Consider the following 10,370-nt stretch of genomic DNA (forward strand, 5'->3'; position numbering starts at 1 on the left):
CGTGCTTTTACCACCGAAAATAAGCTTGACTGTTTGGCCTTTGTTTCGCTCCGCCATCGCTGGTTCGTTTGATGAGCAAAGCTGTTTCCTGCTAGTCCGGATTCGTTCACCGTTTGGGACCCAATTCGTGGGACACAGACAACGGAACCCTACGTCCGTACACTGATGTTTTCCACGATTTTCCCGATTCTGGTGTCCCCAGGAGAGTTGAAAAGCTTACGTTGAAAGCCTAACGTTCTAACAATGACGAAAAATAATAAGTCAAATGACTTCATAAAAAAAGTTTTAATTCTACAAATGTATAAAATGCCATTCCTTAAACATCTTCTTACTAAAATAAACCCAAAGCAACTATCGAGTCATCTAATTTATTTGCGCATATTTCACCCAACATACTTCCAGTAACTGTATGTGCAAACTTGTCTTTAAAACATCAATCTTTCAAAACATTTCATAACTTGGTTTATTAATCTCTTTTAATTCTTACACACTTTTTCGAAAAATTTTTGTTCTCTGTTCTCTGTGCTTTTAGCTTGTAAAAACACAAACTATTATAAGAAATATTGTTGCTTTATAAAATTTTTTATTGATTGTTACAAAGATATGACTTTAAAAAAACAGGGAAAACGAAAATCTTGTGGATTTTTCTAATAAGCTTAATAAATGTAAAATATTCAATTGAATTACTTATCAAATTGAATGAAAAAAAGGGTGGCTCCTATTGAGACGTTGAAAGTGACAACGAGCAGCGATCTTGAGCTTTCCCTGTTACATTTCGTGCGTCGACTAAGCCTTCCCGACCTTAGGTTCTTGTGGCCGTGGAGTACATTTTCCTTATGAAAGATAAATTTCGAATGCAAAAAATACACGAATAGCAATAGACTATTGCTCGACTAAAAAAAAATCTGACGTTTGTACCACAGAAAAAAAACGATTCGAGCTCTACGCGAAAACTCAATGAGCTAAAAAGAAGAGCCGTTAAGCGACGTTAATCTTGCACTATTGTTCTCGCAAAGCTTACCGAATAAAAAAAATGGCTCGCCAAAATTGATATCAAAGACGGATTTTCAGAAAACATCATGGAACTTTCAACATTAAAGGCATCATTGTTGAATATTCGTTTATGGGTGATTGTTGTATATATCAGCGGTAACATTACTCTAAGACCCAGTGATTTTTGAAATGAATTTTCCGCTTCACAGCGAAATAAATCCGGAGCGAAACTGCGAAATAGCAGTTGAAACAAAAATTGCAGCCTGAGTCGCCGGAAGTGAACGCGACCTTCGAGTGAGTGGCTTGTATTCATCAGAAAGCTCCGATGCAGAAGAAACGCTCCTCGGACATCGTGCGATGCCCGAAGAGTGTGCATACATGGGATGGGATCTTCGGCTTTTCCCTTCCCGATGCGCGTCCGTTTCATTCCATTTACCAGCTCATGATTTGTATGTGGATGTTCATATTTCGGTGCGCGTCCTGTGCGCAAGTGATTACGATGATTTGTTGGTTTGCCGATGGAAATTATTGGGGGAGTTTGGTGACTAAAGCAAAAATACAACCACTTAAAAAATATACCCATTTTCGCAACATTGATTGAAAAAGGAATTTCGGATTTGTTACGAAATTTTGCAGAGTAAGTTGTGAAAATTTTAACATTTATTTACAACAAATTTTTGAATAAAGTTTTAAAAATATACAAAAATTTCGATAAATACACTTATGTGAAAAATCATTTGTTGGAGTAAGCGAACTAAAATTTTTAAAATATTTCAATTAATCTGAAAATAGACAAAATATTGTTTAATCATAAGAGCAGAAGGTATCAGATTTCAGATTAAAAATTACAAATAAGAAACCTTAAATTAAGGAGTCTGAATTTCATTTTAATTATTTTGTTAGATTTAAAGTGATAAGTTGAGGAGGAGGATTATTCAATTTAGCAAACAATCAGGAATAATCAAGTGAAATTAAAGCTTCTGAATCCAGGTTGCATTTTCATTTTATTTTTCAACGATGAATTCGAAATTCATAATGCACGACTCAGAAATTTGTTTAATATAATCGAAATTAAATTTAGATTAAGCTTTCAGATTCAGATTTCAAATTTTAGATTCAGAATTTAAATTCAGATTTCAGATTCAAATTTGAGTTTTCAGATTTTAGATTTTAAATATCTAATTTCAGAATTAAAATTTGAGATTAAGATTCAGCTTCCATTTTCAGATTTAAGATTCAGATTTAAGATTCAGATTCAAATTTAAGATTTTATATTTCAAACTTCAGATCCAGATTTGAAATTTCAGAATTAAAATTTGAAACTAACAATCAGGTTTTGTTTTAAGATTTTTTATTCAGATTTTAGATTTAGAATAAAATTTCAGATTTCAAATTCAGACTTAGATTTTAACTTTAGATTTAAGATTCAAATTACTTATTTCAGAATAAAGATTCAGATTTGAAATTTGAGATTTAAGATTCAAATTACAAATTTCAAAATAAAGATTCAGATTTCAAATTCGAGATTTAGATTCAGCTTTCATTTTCAGATTTGAGATTCCGATTTTCAATTCAAATACGAATTTCGGATTTCAGATTTGAGATTTCATATTTCCAATTTCAAAATTAAAATTTGAGATATAGATTCAGATGTCATTTTCAGATTAGAGATTCAGATTCAGGGCTGCTGATGATTTGTGTACGGATGATGATTTCTTTCTAATCAATCCCCCCACAAGTTTTAAGAAGGAATTTCGGATTTAAAAAATAATTTATCGATTGCAAAATATTCGAAGTATTTATTAGAACAAAATTGTTATAAAATGTGAATCCAAATTGTATTGATGGAGATTTGGAACTTTGCTTATTAAGTAAAAATTCTCAATGAATAAGAAAAAAAAAATAAAAAAAAAGGAATAAAGAATTTAGATTTCGATGTTGAGTTGAAATTTGAGATTCAGATTTTAGATTTAGATTTCAAATTTAGATTTTAGATTCAGATTTCAGATTTCAGATTCAGATTTCAGATTCAGATTTCAGATTCAGATTTCAGATTCAGATTTCAGATTCAGATTTCAGATTCAGATTTCAGATTCAGATTTCAGATTCAGATTTCAGATTCAGATTTCAGATTCAGATTTCAGATTCAGATTTCAGATTCAGATTTCAGATTCAGATTTCAGATTCAGATTTCAGATTCAGATTTCAGATTCAGATTTCAGATTCAGATTTCAGATTCAGATTTCAGATTCAGATTTCAGATTCAGATTTCAGATTCAGATTTCAGATTCAGATTTCAGATTCAGATTTCAGATTCAGATTTCAGATTCAGATTTCAGATTCAGATTTCAGATTCAGATTTCAGATTCAGATTTCAGATTCAGATTTCAGATTCAGATTTCAGATTCAGATTTCAGATTCAGATTTCAGATTCAGATTTCAGATTCAAATTTCAGATTCAGATTTCAGATTCAGATTTTAGATTCAGATTTAATATTCAGATTTCAGATTCAGATTTCAGATTCATATTTCAGATTCATATTTCAGATTCAGATTTCAGAAAGCCGAATACTTAATACAGAATACAGGTTTTCAAATACCGGATTAATTTTAAATAATAACTATGTGGCTTCCAAATCATAGCTCAGCGGTTTAAACATACGATTTTGTTTTTTTAAGAATGCAAATTGAAAAAAAAAAGGAATTAAATTTGGAAGAATAAAAGTTGGGAATTCAAAATTTAAGAGCAGTTAACAGTACGAAATTCATAACATGGTTTCTAGGGATCAGAATTTCAACTCAGAATCAGTATTTATCAGTATCAGTATTTTGCTTAATAACGGAACCTGAATTTCATTTTTTTAAGTAGTTAGTGTTAAGAAATTCTGAACCAAATATTTCATTTTTCTGGCGTTTATCTCAAGACTTTTCTATTCATTTAGAGTTTAAATTTTTGTTGAATTCGATTAGCTGTAGTCCAATGTGTTCAAGGAGCCATGACTGATTTTATTTTGCCTCATTTACATTGCATTGTTCAAATTGAAATAAGTGAATTATCGAGAAAAAGTTTACAAAATAAAATCAGCTTTAAAAAAAGAAAGAGTTCCAAAAGGTTAAACTAACCCTTTGAACACATTTCCTTGATTTGAGAATGTCAAATTGAAAATAAAGGATGAAAATTTCAGATTTTCTGGATTTACTGGGTTAAACTCTTGATATTCGGAGTCAAAGTCATAGTTCAGAAATGAATAGCCACATTAAAATCTGAACTATACATAGATTTTTGTAATTAAAAGTTGCTGGTATTTTGCAATATTTTTGTTTGGAAAACAGGAAAAAAAAACCGAATTCTGGTTGCATTATGATTTTATTTCACATTCGGAATTCGGAATTCAGTTTTGACAGTACAAAAATCAGATAAAAGATTCAGGAGTTACTTACAGTGAAAATCCAGCTTCGATAATGATGTCTTTTAAAATTCTGATTTCACTAATTCACTGTCACACTTTTACAACCGAAAAAAACAACTTGAACATACACTTTGTTTAAAAAATCTAGCACGTACACCCGCCACGTCTAAAGGGATTCGAAGCACGAATGAAACTCCTTCCAAACAATATCAACAATAACAGCCATGGCTAAAGCGTTGAACAAGCAGGTCACCAAGAGCTAACACATTCAAAAGCAATATTGCGTCCAACCATAGGAAACATGAACTTTAAAACTGTGTTGGTGCGTGAAGAGGGACCTTGGCACAAAAAAGACCGAAAATTTTCTAAGTTCGGAATCTCAAAGCTGCTGCGCCTTCGGAAAATCACTCATTTATTCATTTGGAGGCGGAATTCATTATTTTTTTCTTGCTGGGGAGGAGCCTAAATCTTAGTATGAATTCAAGAATCTTCGAACTCGTAATCTTTCGCAGGATGGTTTAGAGCATTTTTTGATAATACGCTGGAAAAACGTAAATAACAACCACCCTGACGCAGCGCAGTTCACGCCGGCATACAAATCAGTTGTAGTGAATCAACTGTTTTCCTAATAAAATAGGAAACATTGAAGCGGATTTGAGTAAATTACCCATCAAAAATATTTCGAAAAAGTTCGGCGATGGAGAACAAATATCAAATAACTATTATTTCAAACATCAGAAGTGTAGACCTGATTCAAAAATAGTCACAACAAGCAAAAATATATTAAATTTTTTTGTCGTAGTTTGCCAATTATTTGAAGAGTGTTTTATTTCTGTTCTGAAGCAACTATCAATGTTTTTTTTTGTATCTTATTCAGCCTTCAAAGACATCTGTATTGTTAGGCTGCTGGCTCTCATTTTTAGTCTACTTACTCGATTATAGACCTCATAGCAGTTTGTACTTAGACGTTGTCTGTTTTAGGTTCATAGGGTCGCTTGAAGCTTTAAGGAATAAAAAAAAAGTTCAGTCCTCTGAATTAAGTTGTGAAAAAAATTTAATCAACTAAAAAAAAATACTTAAAATCTGTTAAAGTTTTAGCCAGTTTGTTAACGTTGCAATTCCATCCAAATTGTGGTATTTACCTCCCCATCTAGTTGGACACCACAAAAGCACACGTTTTCAGTATTTTTGTGGAAAAATGTAGGTATTTGACTTTATACCACTGTGCATAGGCAAACATCGTTGAAGCCAGTTGAAGCGTGTGCACTGCACATCTTAAATCAACAAGCAAATTGGAAGACTCAGACCAATATGCGACCTTTTCTGGAATGTTTTGGCTTTCGTTTGATAATTGATTCAGCAGATTCCGAATCGTCACTATCATGTTTGCTCCGTTATCAACAGTGGCTCAGAAACTAAGATTTATCCAAAACCAAAATTATTTTTCATTTTGAAAAAGTTCGTTGCTAGCAATAGAAAATGTTCCAATATCATCAATCCTGTTGTAAGTGGTGCATTATTTCCATATGCCTTTTCATGTAGGAAGCATCTAGTCTTTCATCCAATTGCACATTGAAACAAGTTAAGCCCCACTGACTTTCAGTGTGTGCTACACGGCCATCTCTTACTACAACACAAATACGCAAAACCCAAATCTTGTAGCAATTTTACATTTTACTCACACGACATTTTAAAAACTTAAGCTAACTTAACATAATGTCTACTCACGGGCCCGTTTCCTACTTTTAAGACAAACATCTGACAGCCAACACAAACAACAATAATATCACAGCTCGGTTTACTCAGGTATCATCTGTCTGTCTGCACTGCTCTACGGGTGCACGACAATGACCCGGAGCACTTCCGACGTCTGCTTCCGGCTGGATCTGTTTCAGCTTGGCCATGCGACGGCTGATCGGCGTAAAAAACGATTCCAGATCCCAAACCACGGCCCTATAGAAAAACAAACGTTGGTTCATTGTTTCTCAAGAATTTCTGCAGCGCTAATTCTTCACCCACCCAATTGAGCCGTCGGTATCAGCAAGCTGGTTCTACCTTCCGCTTTGTTCGGTTTGGCCATGACCCGTCGTGGCAGAATATTGGCGCCTTTAACTCTACCGTTGCCTAGGAGTTGGAAAGAATTAACGTCCGATTCGCGCCAACCGAATTTTATTCACTCACTTGCAATCAGCTGAAGAGAAGTGGTCTGGTCCTTTACGGGTAACAGCTTTTGGATGAACGGATGGCACGAAACTGGAGCCAAAACAAACTTTGCCGTATAATTTTGCGCTTTTTTCTGGCCTCGAAGTTGTTTTGTTTGCTTTCCTGTTTGTGCGTGTTTGACATTCCACACTCTTAATTCTAAACACTGAATTTTGGCTCGAATTAATACAATCACTACATGCTCAAAATTAAACAAGCACAAATACTCAATTATAACGCTATAACACTCCTGTTAGGAACAAGCTACACCGATATCTCCTGCAAAACAACTCATTGATTTTTATAACGTGTTTTAAAAACTATTACGACTGGTTCTCAAAACGGAAGGCTGTGACAGATTTAAACGGTATTAACTAGAGTAGTGTCAAAAAATGGTATTCTCTCAACTACCACTTACTTGACGCGATTAACTTTTCAACAAGATTGACTCGTTCAGTTGCACAATACAGTTACAGGTGCAGATCTCAATGATTGTGAAGACAAAAGTTTTTTTTAAAGGGCTTCAGTATTGGTTATAGAACATGTTTTTGAGATATTTTTTCGAAGAGGCTGCCATTATATTTTACCAGCTACAAATTGGTCGATTCATAACGATAGTGTTCAATAGCATAACAATTAATCGCAATGAAAAAAACTCAACTTTGGGTATTTGATATGAACATGGTTGTTCGGATAACGCGGAAATTCGTATAAGAGGAGTTCTACTGTACCGTCATGCAACACTTTTCAACTTTTATGGCTTCTAAAAACTTAATGTCCACAGATAATCATACCGCTTGCATATCAAAAGTTTTAAGGTTGATGGGACATCAAATTAACGTAGTCAGGAAAATTATTGTGTCCACCAGTTATTTTTAAACTTACAAAAACATCGATTTTTACCCTGCTAGGAAAAAATGGGTAAGTTGCAACAAAATGAAAAATCAAATGAAAACGTTTGAAAATTTATAGTTTTTGCTATTTTTGTAATGCCGTAACGCATAAACCACAAATTGCAGTATTTTTTGGTTTATTTCTGAATTAAATTTTACATTTTTCTATCATAAATGTAAGGGTGCTACATATAGGGGTGGTACATACATTTAGGGGTAAAAAATACTACAAAAAAATTTACTAGCTAAAATTATATAAAATTATGATTGGATTGATGAAATTTTGAAATTATCAAACGCGTGATGCAAAACAATCATATTCCATCATATGTAAATGAGATTTAAAAGGTGAATCTTTTATTTTGATTTTGATGCATTTCAGCCCACACTGCACAGTGGTTCAAAAGGTTCAAAAGTGGAACTTTTTTCATACTGCGTTTGTCTTTGAATACAGCTTATAAGTGTCTTCAGAACATTTGCTCGTTAGGCCGTTTCCCATAATATGGAAATAACGCAAATGTTTCAAAGCCTACTACGATGGAAATAAAAAGTCTAACTTTTTTATTTGAAGAGATAAGGTAAGGAAGAGGTAAGATTTCTTCTACAAAGTTGTAGTTATCTTTAAAATATGAAACTTTGTTGAATAAATGAGCATTCTATCTCTTTTCAGTGAAAAGTTATAAAGCTTTTATAAAAAAAAACATACATAAAAATGGTTTTTTGTACCTAATTATCGTTATTTTAGGTTTAAGATGAGTATAATGTTCTAAGCAATTCTTAAGGAACTAAAATCGAACGTTTTGCATAAGATTTTGTTTCTCTACGACATTCCCTACCGAAGTTATCATTATTTTAAGCTTTATTTTTGATCAACTTTACGAACCTCTAGGGCAAAATGAGGCAAGTGGATCCGTAAGACAAATACTACATTTGGAAGCTCTACTATAAACTGAAATAAAAACAACTTGTCTCCACGCACCCATTTTTGAGTACGGTTAGCAAACATTTGATATGTTTCGTATGAATCGGAAGATCAAACACATGTTGTTGCTACGTAGCTGTGGACAACTATCGTAATAGACTACCGCTTAGTAGAATGTTAAACTTCGTTTTTCTGCAGTCCCTTGTCAAGTGTAAAAGTTCGCATTTAGGTTTGCATTTGTAGGTGCTTCAAATTCTGCCATATGGCTTCCAGTAGCATAGGTATGATTAACAATTAATTTATTCAGGATAAATATTTTTTTAAAATAAAAATCAACGGTGAAATGTACCTTTATATTTTTTTTTTGCTTTATAGTAAATTTAGATAAACGGATTTTGTTTTCAATCTGGAAAAACTGCAATGGTAGTTATAAGGAGAAAAATCGTTGTGTTACTCAAGAAGTTTTCAAAAGGTGCGGCATTAACGAAAACCATATGCCAGACGTCGCAAAAATTGTAACTGAAACAGTTTGTATCACCTGTAAGTACTTTTGAAAAATATGGCAGAAACATAACCGAACGGAATCCAGAGTACTAGAAAAAAATGAGACGTACTTCAACTCTCCATTCAAACTCCCAACAAAAGTTTTGAATATGATTGCTTCAACGTCTAAACCTGGTAGAGGAAGAAAACTAATGAGCTTCGAGGATGTTTGCCCAAAAGTTCAAAATCGACGGGCTTTGAATCTGCAAGCAATGTATACCTACTAAGGCGGGATTAGCTCAAGCATTGAAAAAGAAGCTGAGCCTATCAGAGCAAGACATACATGCTTCTGTAGATCAAAGAAATTCATCCGATACCTCACAATCACATCATTCATCATATACACCACTCGAAGCTTTGGCTTTGATTCTAGATCTTAACCTCACCCGAAAAAGTTATGAAAGGCTACGGAAAGGGGCTAGGTAAAGAAACGTAGACCTTTATCCATCGTACCATAAGGTTTTGGAGGCTAAGAGGAGCTGCTATCCTAAGGCTGATTCAATGGTGGAAGTTTCAGAAAGAAGTTCTGAGGTAAGGTTAGCGGATCTTCTCGACCATACTACCACGAAAATCATTGAAGCCAACGCTAGTTGTATCAAAAATTTTACCGATGCCGAGCTACAGAATGTTGTATTGACAGTTAAATGGGGATTCGACGGCACAAATGGCATGCAAGAATATAATATGAATTTTCAAAACGACGATGGAACCTCTTCGGATAAAAATCTTTTCGTAACTTCTCTAGTCCCGGTTAAAGCCGAAGCACATGGAAAAATACTATTCCAAAACGCTCGTCCATCATCTGTACGATATTGCAGGCCTGTGAGGATTCAGTTTGTCCAGGAAACAACCGATATCATTAATCAAGAAAAAATTACATCGAAAATCAAATTGTCAAACTCCAGCCAATAATTTTGAATCAAGATGGAAGAGAAATAAAAGTGACATATCACCTACTTTTCACCATGGTAGATTATTAACGCCGTAACCGACACTAAGTTCGCTCAAACATGCTACATTTGTGGAATTACCCCTAAAAATATCAACAAAATTGAAATAGCGAAGGAAAGAACTGTGAGAGAAGAAACGTTCAAGTATGGCTTATCATCGTTACATGCCTGGATACGTTTTTATGAATATTTCATTCATTTAGCATATAAACTTCCAATTAAAAAGTGGAAAATCAACGACGAAAACGAGAAGAAAATCGTGGAAATGCAGAAAATACTCCTGCAACGACGATTTAAAGATGAAATGGGGCTCAATGTGGATAAACCTCGATCGGGCGGGTCCGGAAATTCCAACGATGGAAATGCTGCCAAGAAATTTTTCCGACATCCAGAAAAATCTTCAGAAATAACCGGCTTAGATTGCAGTGTAATCCAACGTTGTGCAGCAATACTCCAG

This window comes from Uranotaenia lowii, chromosome 2 (genome assembly GCF_029784155.1).
Source record: "Uranotaenia lowii strain MFRU-FL chromosome 2, ASM2978415v1, whole genome shotgun sequence".
NCBI lineage: Eukaryota > Metazoa > Arthropoda > Insecta > Diptera > Culicidae > Uranotaenia > Uranotaenia lowii.